This window comes from Neodiprion lecontei, chromosome 5 (genome assembly GCF_021901455.1).
Source record: "Neodiprion lecontei isolate iyNeoLeco1 chromosome 5, iyNeoLeco1.1, whole genome shotgun sequence".
Taxonomy (NCBI): domain Eukaryota; kingdom Metazoa; phylum Arthropoda; class Insecta; order Hymenoptera; family Diprionidae; genus Neodiprion; species Neodiprion lecontei.
The window spans coordinates 13,530,766-13,544,253 of record NC_060264.1 but is presented as its reverse complement, the minus strand read 5'-3'; the positions used below and the strand labels follow the sequence as shown (position 1 = coordinate 13,544,253).

Genomic DNA, 13,488 nt, shown 5'->3' with positions numbered 1-13,488 from the left:
TTTGATGGAAAGTCCATGAGGTTTCTCAAATGTCAAAATGGTGTTTTTGTCTAGAGATATAGGAAACTTCATACCATCATACCGTAGCACTGAGCTGAAATGCGGGTACGAGCTGATCGCGTAAGGATGGTTGTTGTCGGCTGGGAACAGGGCTGCGGTGACCGACCAAAGAAAGCAGTAAGAGTCGTTGTTTCTGATGTTTACCACAGCCTTCTTACCACTGATATGCTTAGGTAACGGGGTGTACGTGAACACACCGCCTTGTAGTGGCACGTACTTGTTGATATTTACAGTCAAATTGATTATTTCAGTCAGCGACCAGCCTGAATCCTTTTCCTGGAAATCTTCCACCTTTTTCAGCAAACGCTCCGTCGCGTTTTCGATGCACCATTCGTTGATATCCGTTATCTGGAGGATGATTTCATATCTCGTATTGAAAAATTTGATCTCCTCCACCGTGCGATCATCTTTTTCAACTTCAAATTTACAAGCCAGGATAACGTTGGCTTTCAAGCTCCTGTCTTTCTTCAGAGCGTTTTTTAGTCTCGTCACAGCTAGTACCTTTGCGTCTTCTAGAAATCTCTCCACATCTTTATGCTTCAAATTGACGATGGATCCAGTTTGAATTCTCCCCTCGAAAGCTGATTCCAAATCTTCCCAGTGGACTTGATCGCTTCTTCTTACTTTCCGCGTACCTCCACCCGTTTTCTGAAGACGTTTAAATTTTTCCGCAGGCGCTTTCAAGAGTCCGATCGTTGTGATAATTCTCGTCTTTTCTCCAATCGATGAAGCTTTTCGCAAAATTTTGTTCAGAAGCCGAATATTTTGACTTTCAAATTTCATCTATGTCTGAATTTCTGCTGTTGATCATAATTTGTCCAAGATCTTGTACGCCGATTCCATAATATCGATCAATCACAACCACTTCTCGGATTCCATCTTGAGCTTTTTCCTCACGTTAACTTGACAAGTTGTGACTTAATGATCGTTTGCAGTGATGAGCGTCCTTTTTATAGGGCAGCTGCACGTATGTTTGTTTATGCGCGCGCACCTTCTAGCATTCCCAGAGCGATAGTAACCCAACACCGCAGATCCATGGCTTTGAATGTACCGCGGCTATCGGTCGATCTTGGATATCGAACCTACATCCGAGTTAGTGAAAAACAATTCTCAGAACCATTAATTTTGGAATGTCGCGTGGTTGATAACGTGGGAAAGGAATGTGAGGTGGTTGATGTTACACATCAGCGATATCCGAGTGGATAAAAACCAATTTTCGGAACTATTAATTTTGGAATGTCACGTGGTTGATAACGTGGGAAAGGAATGTTAGCGTTGTTGATGTTACACATCAGCAGTCCTACCGTGGGAAAGGAATTCGGAGTGGTTGTATGTAATCTTTATTGTTCCCCTTGGGGTTACAAGGACGTCCCTTTTTCCTCTTCCTTTACAATATTTTTTTACATGTTTTCTTAACCTATTCTTACCCTAATTCTTACTTCCTACCTTATCCTTACTTAATTTCTAATTGCCTGTGTCCTGTGCCATTGCCTTGCCATTCCCTTACTTTCCCTCTTATCCTTTTTTTACTTTTTATCCTTATCTTTACTTAACCTTATCCTATTTTACCTTATTCTATTCCCTAATTTGTCCTTATCCTAATCGACTTCCATTTCCCATTCATCTCTCACTCTTTCATTCTCTTGTACATCCCTGATCCTTTCCGATTCTCTCATCCAGACTTCTCCCCCCCCCCCCCCCCCCCTCCTCGCCTAACATCTCCCTCACCACCTCCTGCCAGCTTTCCTCCCTACTATCCCAGCCTACGCACCTTTCCCATACGTGCTCCCATGTTTCCTCCTCCCCCCCGCACACCCTACACCTTCTCTTTTCCTCTTCTTCCCAGTACCTTGCCACCTTCATCTCGCTTCCTAACCTAAATCTTGCCACCCGTATCCACCTGCTTTCTCCCCATCCCTTTCCCAGATATCCTGGTATCCCTTCTCCTTTCACTAGCCTGTACCATCTGTTGTACCTCGATCCCTTATTTTCTCCCACCTCTCTTTTCTCTGTTCTTCCCTCTCTCTCTCCTCTATCTCCCTAAACTCCATCTCGCCCCTCTCCCTTTCGCGACTACCTCTCTACTCTCTGCTCCCCTTTCCGCAAAGAAACTTTCCCTTTCTCTTTCCCACCTCGATCCCTGCCTCCCAGCTTCTGCCTTGTCCCTTATCTCTTCCCAGCATCTCCTAGCTAACTCGCTACCCTCCCCTCTCTCCAGCTTCCTTTCAAAATTCCATGCCCTTCTCCCTGCCCTAATCCTTAGTTTCTCCCTCTGTAGTTCCTCCCTTACTAGATATCCCGGTGTTCTCCCATCCACTCCTAATGTCCATCTCAAAAATCTATCCTGTACCGCCTCGACCGCCCTCCACTCTCTCCACCCCCATATCTCCGATGCATACTCTATTACCGTCCATACTAGCCTGTCAAATAACCAAATCCTTGTTTCCCAATCCCTCCCAAACCTTCTTTTTCCTATTCCCCATACCTGCCTCATTACTACCTCTGCCTTCCGTACTCTCTCTTTCACCTGTGCTTCCTGTCCCCCATTGCACTTTACTCTATACCCTAAATACCTGAACTCTTTCACCTCCTCTATCCTTTTCCCTTCCCATCTCCAATCTATGTTTTTCCTTCTACCGCCTCTTTTCCTAAATCTCATAATCTTTGATTTCCCTACATTTACCGTCAGCCTTTTCCTATCCATATACTTTTCTAACTTCCTAATCATTACCTCCATTTCCTCTTCACTTTCCGCTAGTAACATTATATCATCCGCATAAGCTAACGTGCATACCCTGCCGCCGGCTAGCTCCACCCCCCCAACCCTTCTCCCTCTCCCCATTTCCTCTTCTAAGTCCGCCAGCAGCAGGTTGAACACATGCGGACTGAGCGGACATCCCTGCCTTACCCCCCTCGCTGTCCAAAACGCCTCTCCTAGCTTTCCCCCGCTCCTTACTCGACTCTTTGTTTCCTTGTAAATTTCCTCTATCCTTACCCTTAGCCCTCCCCTCACCCCTCTCTTTTCCATAGTCTCCCACAGTACCTTCCTGTTCACTGAATCAAAAGCAGCTTTCAGGTCCACAAAAAACGCCACCATCTTTCCCTTATCCTTTCCCACCTGCCTATTGATTGAATAATTAAGAACATATATATTGTCAATGGTGCCCATACCTTTTCTGAAACCCGTTTGGTTTTGCGGTATCAAGCCCTTTTCTTCTACCTCTCTTTCTAACCTATCCGCTAATGCCATCGCATACACCTTATATAGAGTTGGCATCAAAGTCACCCCCTATACTCTTCTACCCTTTTCCCCTCCCCCTTCTTAACTATCGGCGCTATCAATCCCTCCCTCCAATCCTCTGGCCAGCCCTCCCCCACCCAAACTCTGTTACATGTTTTCCATATCCACTGCTCCATTTCTTCCCCCCCATACCTCCATACCTCGCTAACTACTCCATCCCCCCTGGTGCCTTTCCATCCCTCAGCTTTCCTATCACCTTTTTAATCTCTTCCCTCTGCAGCTCCCCTTCCCCGTCCCCCTTCCTATTTACCGACTCCCCGCCTTCTGTTACCTTGCTTTCTACCCCGCATAATAATCCCATGAAATACTCCCTCCACTCCTGATCTCCTATTTCTTCATTCACCCTCTTCTCCTTCTTTCTTTCCCTATTAACTATCTCCCTTACCTTGCTTTCTGTCCTTGCTTCCGCTGCTTCTTTTATGAATCCCTCATTTTCTTTCTTTTTCCTCTCCTCGCATAGCCTATTATATTCCCTTCTTTCCTTTCTATACGCGTCCCCTTCCCCCTCCCCCTTTCTCCATTTCCTTAGACTCTGCCTAACTTCCGCTTTTTTTCGCCTACATTCCTCGTCCCACCATCCCTTTTTCGCTTCCCTCCCCCTCCCTCCCACATCTAAGGCTCGTCTGAACTCCCTCATTCTTTTCTCTATCTCTTTCCCTACATCCACTTCTCCTATCCCCTCCCATTTGACTTCTGTTCTAAACCTCATCCTACCCTCCTCCGTCCAGTCTCCTCTACTAGTTCCCCCTACTCTTTTTCCCTTTCTTGTCCTAGCCACTGCCCCCCTCAACCACACTATTACCGGGTGATGATCCGAGTCAACCCTATCCCCAATCTCTATCCTCTTGACCCTATCCCTCACCTCGATGTCTCCTATAGCGTAGTCTATCACTGTCACCCCTGCCCCTCCTACATACGTAAATTCCCCCTCCTCATCCCCCTCTATGTTCCCGTTCATTATTGCCCATCCTGTCTCCTCTAAAAATTGCACCAGCTGCCTACCTTCCGAGTTTATTTTCCTGTCCTCTGATTTCCTACTCCTACTCTCCTCCTCTTCTTCCCCCCAACATTCTCCCCCCTCCTGCCCTGTCCTGGCATTAAAATCACCCCCCACTAACACTCTTACCCCTCCCTCTATCTCTTCTGCCCGCTCCTTCAATTCCCCTGTCTTCTCTTTTAGGTCCCCATTTACGTATATTCCTACTACTACCCATTTTTCCCCCCCCTACTCTTATTTTTCTTGCTATCATGCCCTCTTTTACCTCTTCCCTCTCTCCCTCCCCACTTACCATCTCCCTTCTTACCCCTGACAGCATTCCGCCTATTGCTCTTCCCTTCCTATTTTTTCGAACCGCATACTGCACTTCCCATTTATACCCTCCTGGCAACTTATTTCTAATCCTTTCCCACCCCTTCTTTTCTATCCATGTCTCCATTAGAAATATTACATCCCACTCCCCTAGCCCCCTCCATAAATCTTCATCCTTTCTCGCGAGCCCCGCCACATTCCAAAAAGCTACTTTCCACCCCTCCCTTTCTGTCTCGCCTACTCCCCTCTCTCTCCTCCTTATCTCCCTCACCACCTGCCTCTGTCCCCCCCACTACCCATTCCCCCGACTGCCTTTCCCTACGTACCCTTCCCTGTGCTTCTATACGTCCCTCTTGTCTTTCCTCGCTTGCTGACCTTTCCCTATCGCTTTCCCCTACTTTTCCCCTCCCCTCCCTTTGCGCACCCCTTCCCTCGCTCTCCCTGTACCGGCCCTAAGCACCTCTCCTATCTCATTCCACTTCCACATTTTCCCTTCTATCCAGATCTTTGCATACCCTATTCTTACTCTGTTTCCCCTTCTCTCCTCAATAGCTGCTATCTTCCTCAACTTCCATTTCATTCTTCTCTTTGCCCAGGTGAGATCCTCGTCTATTCTCTCCTCCCTCCCTTTGAGTAGGCTTTCTCTTCCCATTACCTGCCTCTTTCGCTCCCTATTTCCTAGTCTTGCTATCCATATCCCCTTTTCTCCCCCCTTTTTCGCGCCTACCTCCCACATATCCTTTACCTCGACCTCTACCCCTATCAGCTGCAAAATCTTTTTCAACTCTTCCTTTTCTCTTCCCTTCTCAAGTCTCGCTACTCTCACTACTACATTTCCCCTTCTTTCTTCCCTTTTTTTTCCTCTCTATGGCCCACTCCATCTCTTTTAACCTATCTATTGTTACCTGCGCCACTTCCGCATTCCCCTGTACCTGCCTTTCTCCCCCTCCTTCTGCACTCTTCTTTTCTGATTCTATCAGGCTCTCCTTTACCCTTTCCATCTCCCCCCCTCTCCGCTCTTCTACCTCTTCTAGTCTTTTACCTAGATCCCTTATTATTTCCTTTATCTTCCCCCTCTCTACTTCCCACTGCTCTTCCCTTCTAGTCATTTCGCCTTCAATCTTTTCCATTTCTTCCCTGATCCCCCTTCCCTGCCCTTTGACCTCCTCTAGACCTATCTTTAGCTCTTCCCCAATCAACCTTAGCATATCTTGTATACCCCCTCCCTCTGCCTTTTCTTTCCCCCCTGTCTTACCCTCCGGCGACCGGTGCACTTTCCTGCTTTTCCCAAATACTCTTTCTCTTTCCTGCAACTCGTCTACCTCCTTCTCCCCTTTTTCCCCTTCCTCCTCCCGCTTTCTCTTCCATAAGTCCAGCACCGTCGCCGACGATCCCAGACTATGCCTTCTATCCCTCCCTAACGCTGCTACTGCCCCCGGCCTACCTTTCTTTTTCTCCTCCTCTTTCCTGTTCGCCCCTTCTTTTTGGCCACCCGCGTTACTCATACTCTTTCTCTCCTTCACCGCTCTCTACCTTATCTATCCGCCGCCTACCCGTCTACTCTATCCCCCTTCTTACTCCCTAGGTGTCACTGCCTATTCCTATTTTATCCGAATCGTTGCCGTCCGCCTGCTCTTTCTGCCTAACCTCAAAACTCTCCCCCTTCTTTCTTTTTCCCCCGCCCTTCCCTTCCATCCGTGCCTCCCTATTCCCTTCACCCGACCTCCCGTCTATGTCTTCCCCGCTCCTTCTCTGCCCTATTTCCTTTCCTCCTCACCTTTGCTATCCTGCTAAATTCTCGCCTTTTCTCTCGCACTCTTTCGCTCACCTGTCACTCACATTCAAAACGGAAACGGAAGTCCGAATTCGGAGTGGTTAATGTCACACATCAGCAGTCCTATCGTGGGAAAAGAATGCGGGACGGTAAAAAAGTTCTCGCCCCTGCCGCGCCCTCCACCGTTGGCAGGCGAGCACTACAGACTTTGACCTTTGGTGGGTAAGATTGTCGGTAAGACAGCCCGATTTCTACCTTCGACCGATAAGAATTGTTGGTAAAGCAGTGCGATTTTTACCGTCGACTGATACAACTGTCGGTAAGGTTGCATGGTTTTGACCTCAAGCCGGTACGACAGACTGTGACGTCATCGCGGAAAAGGGTTTGAGTCTGGGGAGAATGTCGGTAAGTGTCGGTAACAGGAATCTTTGTGTAGAACCCCCCTTGCTATACTACTCTCGACGCGCTCACGGCGATCGTCCTCTACTAAATACAGCGCTAATCGCCAAACTATAATAATAACCCACAAGGGCAATAACTAAACAAAACCCCATTTGACGCGCTAACCGCGATCGTCCTTGACTATATTATAGCACTAATCGCAACATTTGATAATACGCCAACGGGAAAAATTTTAAAGAGAAATGATGGCTCGACTCGCTAATTGCAACTCTTATTATTACCCGAAATCATAATATCCTTATTCTACCTTGATGAGGTCTATCGTAACGAATCCAAACTCAACTTTCTCAAGATCTTCCAAACTCGATTCGCGAATTTGAACACTCCTCTTTTGACAATTCGCGACCTACACGAGATGCAACACTTGACTCGAATAACGTGGCTCGACCACGTACAGCGGAATTCTGGCTGTACGAAATTTCAAAAACACGAGAAACGCGATTCAACACCGTGACTTGATTCGAATTTTCCAATTATCCAAAATGCATTCAACTAAGTAACGCGCAACTCAAGCTACCAAGCTAAAGTATCGGCCAAATAATTTCGAGTACTTTCAATAACGCAAATCCCAGATGGCTATCCGTTCCTCGGCAAGCCGTTATTTAATGACTCTAGAAATCCTTTCGCGAGAATGTCAACAGCACTTACTGGCCCACATCTACTGCACAAACTCCTCAACACCCTCGTGTCTAGCCGTCGACATTGTCGCCACACTCCACAAAAAAACAAAAGAGCTTTCAAATCGACGACCAGCCGCAAAACCAATCTCGGTACGCTATTACCTACGTGACGTCATACCCCCAAGAATACGCAACAATCGATCCGTAATCGATTTCGTAGATTGCGCAACTTGGCGCGCGCCTGTCGTCGCATCGCGGCGCAGAACTTTAGGCTAGATCGCGATGCCGTCCTCCGCGCAGCTCTATGATGGCTCGGGTGTGAGCGGAGTGGTGCTCTCTTGTCACTAGTCGGTCCGTCGCGCGTCGCAAATTCGATGGTCAATTGTTAGCTGGGAGAAGGGGGAGAGGCTGCGGCGTGCCGGTCGCCAGTGGGAATCGACTCCACCTTGGATTCCCGCGATGCAGGGATCTTCGTTTGCTCCCCCTCTGCAGCCTTAACATCCTTCCCTTGAGATCATCGCGATTCTGCCACTCCGCAATATCCTCGAATTCGTGGTTGACCTCATGCCTGGTGTCGTTGTACTCGAAAAATAAAAAAACAGAAGCCTACAATATCGTAGTCGCTATTCACTACAGTGTCCCCTCTCGGAAGCTCGGATGCGTGACTCCAGTTCTAACGCTCTATTTTAACTACTTCGCTATCGTGAAACCCTCGAGTTTGTTTGCGCCCAGGGTTCAGGGAACCCCTTGTAACGGGCATCAAAAATGCCACATTACAGAATAAAAGATCATATCAACAGAAAATCAAACGTGAAATACGAATACTTCCAGGTGGAACTTAGAGAACTTGGAGGTTACGTCATGCGCAGACAAAAAATGTCTGGAGTTCCGTCAAAAACAATCATTGGAAAATCTTTACAATCCCCTACATTTGGCGGATCACGATTGTTTCAAGGGCTGCAATAATAAAATAGTGGAAATTTCAGACGATTTGAGGGAAATAATGAGAGAAAACTTAGTTGCGTGCAATCCTCTATCTGCTTTAACAAATTATGCGTAATTTATTTAAACTCTTATATTATTATATTTCTTTCTCCAATCAATTCTAATTTTACACCCAATAAATAATTTTTTTACCAGACATCTATTTTTATAACTTTACTCTTGATAAATTATTGTTCATAGGAATTGATTTTCATATCACATTTTTTGATTTACATTGAACTGTTATGCTTTTATTGAAGTTCTATTATGGAAAGCTGGACCAAGGAACAATAACAATACCAATGAATTGCGATGTATCATAGATGGTAGTTATTTTCCGATCAAAATTGTGTATTAAACAGGTCTAGAAGGTATTGTCCTATGCTGCCACATAATCAGAATGGCCTTTCAGAAACTCAAAGATATGAGATCAGTGAAATTGTTATTTGTAGTTCAGAATCTTCATTAATGGAAAATCTGGCAGGAATGCCATTTAAATCATCAAAAATCTGCTGCGAAACTGTGTTAGGTAGATGAGATGGTGACGTTGTGCGTTGCAGCAATTTGTGAGGAGAGCGCAGCTTCGTATGCCACATTGAAAAAAGAAAGGTAATTTAGGATTACAGGTTCCAGGTGCTATGATCTGTACACATACATGAGTAACAAAAAACCTAATTGGCCCGAACACACAGTAAAATATTTTTATTGGAAAACATTCAGTAATAAGTTAGTTAAACATGGTCTGGAACTTGAGTCATCCGCTCGAGGAGTGTACGAAGCTGGAGGGTCAAGATGGAATTGTATTTCAAAACAGCAAACCTCACAATTTAATTGAAATAAAATGTCCCTTATCTAGTGAAACAAAGAGTATTAGAGAAACTCTCAAAGACCTCAAGTTTTTAACGATTAAATACTGTTGGATTTTGAGGGATTGTTTATTTTATATTTATTAGATGATCATTTTGTAATTTTAATACAGAGTGTTAAGGTTTAACATTTTCGTGCTTAACTAATGCTTTCAGTGCGAAAGACGAACGAAGAAAAGAAGGGTTAGAATAACGACGCGCTTCAGGTGTCGTGGCATACGGGGAGAGAGAATCACTGTCTCTCTCTCTATAAGATAATAGTCGACATCTAGCTTCGGTGCTGCGTAAGCTCAATGTCTACACATACAAATTTAACTATCGAATCTATAAAGCAACATAAAAATCGTTAAGAGTCAAATTTATGAATAAAAGTGGCTACAACTTAACAAAGACGGAAATATTTGCCTGAAACAGAAGCACAAGTATTATGGCCAAGTTCAATTCGGCATGGCATTTCTAAGTCTAAAAGTACCTGATTTTATGATTTATGCACCATTTGATAATAGTATCATGATATTGTCGGTGGATTTGGATAAAACTTTTGTTTTGCTATTGTTTCCTGTCTTAAAAGCCCCTTACTTCAATGAAATGTTACATCAGGTTTATTTGAAAGAAATACTGTAATTGTTATGGGTCGTAGCCATTTATTATTATATGCTTCACGTATTAAATACAATTCACAACCTCAAAAATACATTTTATTTATATATCACACCATTGGAATAAACCAGTTAATTTATTTATGTATCAATTATCTAAAAATTTTAAGGATATATTTATACATATTTTAAGAATGCACAGTAAAATTTTTGAAGAAAAAAACTGAATATTTTTCGAGTTACACGCTATCTCCGACGGCACTGAAAAAAAAATCTTTCACTGCTGCAGTGATTCCGGCCTTCTCCGTGGATGAAACCTAAAAAAAAATAATTCTTGTTAAACAAGAAGATATTGTCCGTACAATGACCTACGGTCGAAAAAAAATCAAAAATTGACAAAATGGCGGCGTTTTTAAAAAAAAAGTTGAATTTTACCTAAAATTTTGGCCGTTTTTGGCCTGCCAAAATTCGATTTTTGATCAAATCAAAAAACTGGTAGGTCATTGTAAGGACAATATCTTCTAGTTCAACAAGAATTTTTTTTTTAGGTCTCATCCACGGAGAAGGCCGGAATCACTGCAGCAGTGGAGGACCTTTTTTTCAGCGCAGTAGTGTATATATGCCGGTTCTAACTCAAAGATGGCGGCGCTCCCCCCTAGTTCCCCCCTAGCTCCCCCCTAGCCCCCCCCCCCCCCCGTCGCACGGCGCACCCGCTCTCACCCCCCCCCCCCCCCCCCGGTCATTTTCGGTGGCTGTTCCCATAGGATTTTGACACACACACACACACACACACACACACACACACACACAAAATAATTCCTGTCGAGACTTGTTTGGCGCCGGAAAGCCGCACATAAATCAGATAAGGTAAGAACCCGCTAGATCTATTGAAAAAATTCCAGGAAATGACCCCTGAAGGAAGGTTTAAAATGGCGTTTTGAATGCTTTTAACAATTTTTTTATTTAACACCAATTACATTTAGTTTTCTTATTATATTCTCAATTATCTTATTCTAAATTTTAACGAGTAAAATTATACATATTATTTTCAATATCCATATTAATTAAACATATTGTTATTCCAAAATTGACTTAAACCAATTTTTTAACAGTACCACTGATCGGATTATATTCAACAATGCGATCATGCAAGATCATGCAGTAGGCAGAAGTGTGTGGTGGGAACGTAGTGCTAGAGTCAAATTCCAATCGAATGTCCACAGGTCCAGTTTTCAATGTTTCGTTCTGCTTGGAGCAATCGATGACGATAAGGGGAGCTTGGTTTATAAATTCGCGCCTCGATAGCAAAGGCTCAGCTTCTTTGTTATAGTAGCTCATTTGAAACCGAACATACATATCATAGAGAATGGCGTATTGATTATTGTATATATCAATATTCATATTTCCGTAGGGATAGCACTGTGAGTTGAGGAAGAGTTTTACATCTCTGATCCGACAATGATCAAATACGCCAGCATTTTTCAGCGGCTCGTTTCTCCTTGCAGTTTGAAATCCTAGAACGACATATCTCGGCTTCTCAAGCTGCGTCGATGTCTTGACTGACCATATATGCCGCGTTGTTGATGGGAGCATCGGATACACGTACGTTTCCCAAGAACGAAAACTCATGGATATGGCCGGATCCTTGGCGATGTAGTTGAGTAGCTGGATTTTCGGTTTATCAGCCAGTTTGATGTAGGGTAACAACCACTCGATTTTATTCAGGGTGATTTTAAAGTTTTCCGTCGCCGAGCTCTGAATCACGGCATTCAAATCAGTGTTGGAACGTGTGAGAATTAACTCGTGTTTAGCGTTGACGATGACTCGACGATAATCTTCGGCGAAGCCTAGCACATAATTTAACGGCAAGACAACATCGAAATTTCCAGCGGCATCGGTTAGTTCCTTATCCCCACTCAACCACCCGGTATTCTCCAGACTATATTGCTGGCCTGGAGTCAAGGATACGTAACCCTTCATGGTGCTGGTGATGCCGACATTTTTATTCCGATCAATCTCTACACCATTCAACTCGTAGCGAATTTCCTCAAACAAATGACAAACGGCCATATTGATCAATTTCGTAACCGTCACCGCAGCCACACCATCATCCTTTGTGATTTTTCCGTGAATGTGTAGAGAGCTTTTACTGGGCAGTAGACACAAGTCTTGATGTTAAACAACAATATGGATTTCATCGTTGTTCTGGAAGGTGGATGATGCAAACGGTTGATGAGCATGAATCTCAGAGTGCGCGATCGATTCATCGAATACCACAGGTTTCTGTATTCTTATTATTTCTTCCATGGTAACACGCACAGGATGCAGCGAACACGAATTTTTATTTTCCAAAATTTCCACGTAATCGAAGACCTAGGCTCTGGAGAAACCGAACGTTCAGAGGTGTCAGTCTCGTAGGCGGTGTAAACGTTGTCAGAGGTGTCGGGCGACTGACGATTTTTGGCCATGACGTTTGAGTTTTATAACTTTTGCCCAACTTTCTCGTCTCAAACACGATTCCCATTATTTGAGTGATTTCACGTGTAAACGTACAGTAATCGTTTCGCCGCGAAAATTAATCAGCTCGTCGTCTTGATCGACTATTCTCAGCTGTAAATGATGTATCGACTGTACGGCGATTGGCAGGTAAATGACGTTGGTAGGCACTTCGACAATCTTATATCCGGATGGAACGGTTGGGAAAAATTCGTGAATCGTGTGAGCTCGACGCCCGTTTATATACGCCCCTGTGGTTATGTTACACTCAACGCGTAAAGTATTAACCTTCAGTATGGCTACGGGTAATTCAGATTTATGAGTAACGTTTCGTGATAGCTCAACCGCCTTAAATCCCAATAATCGGCCGATCGAATCTTTGGGCTTAAAGTCTACCACATGATTGCATGTGACTTCACTGTTCAGCTCGTTGTTGTTAGCTGTCAGACTGAGGGTGATGTCGGAGGGTAGCTCCTTATGTAGAAAATTTTCAATATCCTCAATTTCGTAGCATCCCGTGGGTATCACGATGCTCTCTCTGCTGTTGTCCGCTCGTTTCAGGTAAAATTTATTACACCTCTCATGAATATTGGGTATTGAATTGAATGTCAGGAACTCGACGAGTCCGAGAACATAGTTCTTCTCTGGTGATAACTCGATTGGGGGGAAATATTGAGCCTCCAGCACGGAGGATGTGCCTGACAGTGTTAACGTCAACGATTCCGGCATGACTAATGCTTGCTCATGTAACACCTATCTTTTTATAGTTGTTCGCTGAGAAATTTGAGACACAAGTGGCCGCAAATCACAGTATCATATTCTTGATACCTTTTATGATTGTATTCAACGCTGCCAACACCGAGATACCTCATCAAGTCCTTAGGCGGTTTCAAATCACCGAAACTATCGAAATACACAACATGGTCACCATTTTTCTTGTACGCAACCCAATGCGTCCCTGAACCGTTTTTATCGTCAAGATTAATAATTGCGGATTCTCGCATTTTTGGTCCTGAT

General features: G+C 44.3%; 1 protein-coding gene across 7 annotated transcripts in view; it reads right to left on the bottom strand.

Annotated features, from left to right (window-relative positions):
• LOC107227349 (sodium/calcium exchanger 1) overlaps positions 1-13,488 on the bottom strand; it is a 1,225,609-nt gene that overhangs the window by 569,799 nt on the left and 642,322 nt on the right. The window lies entirely within an intron of this gene.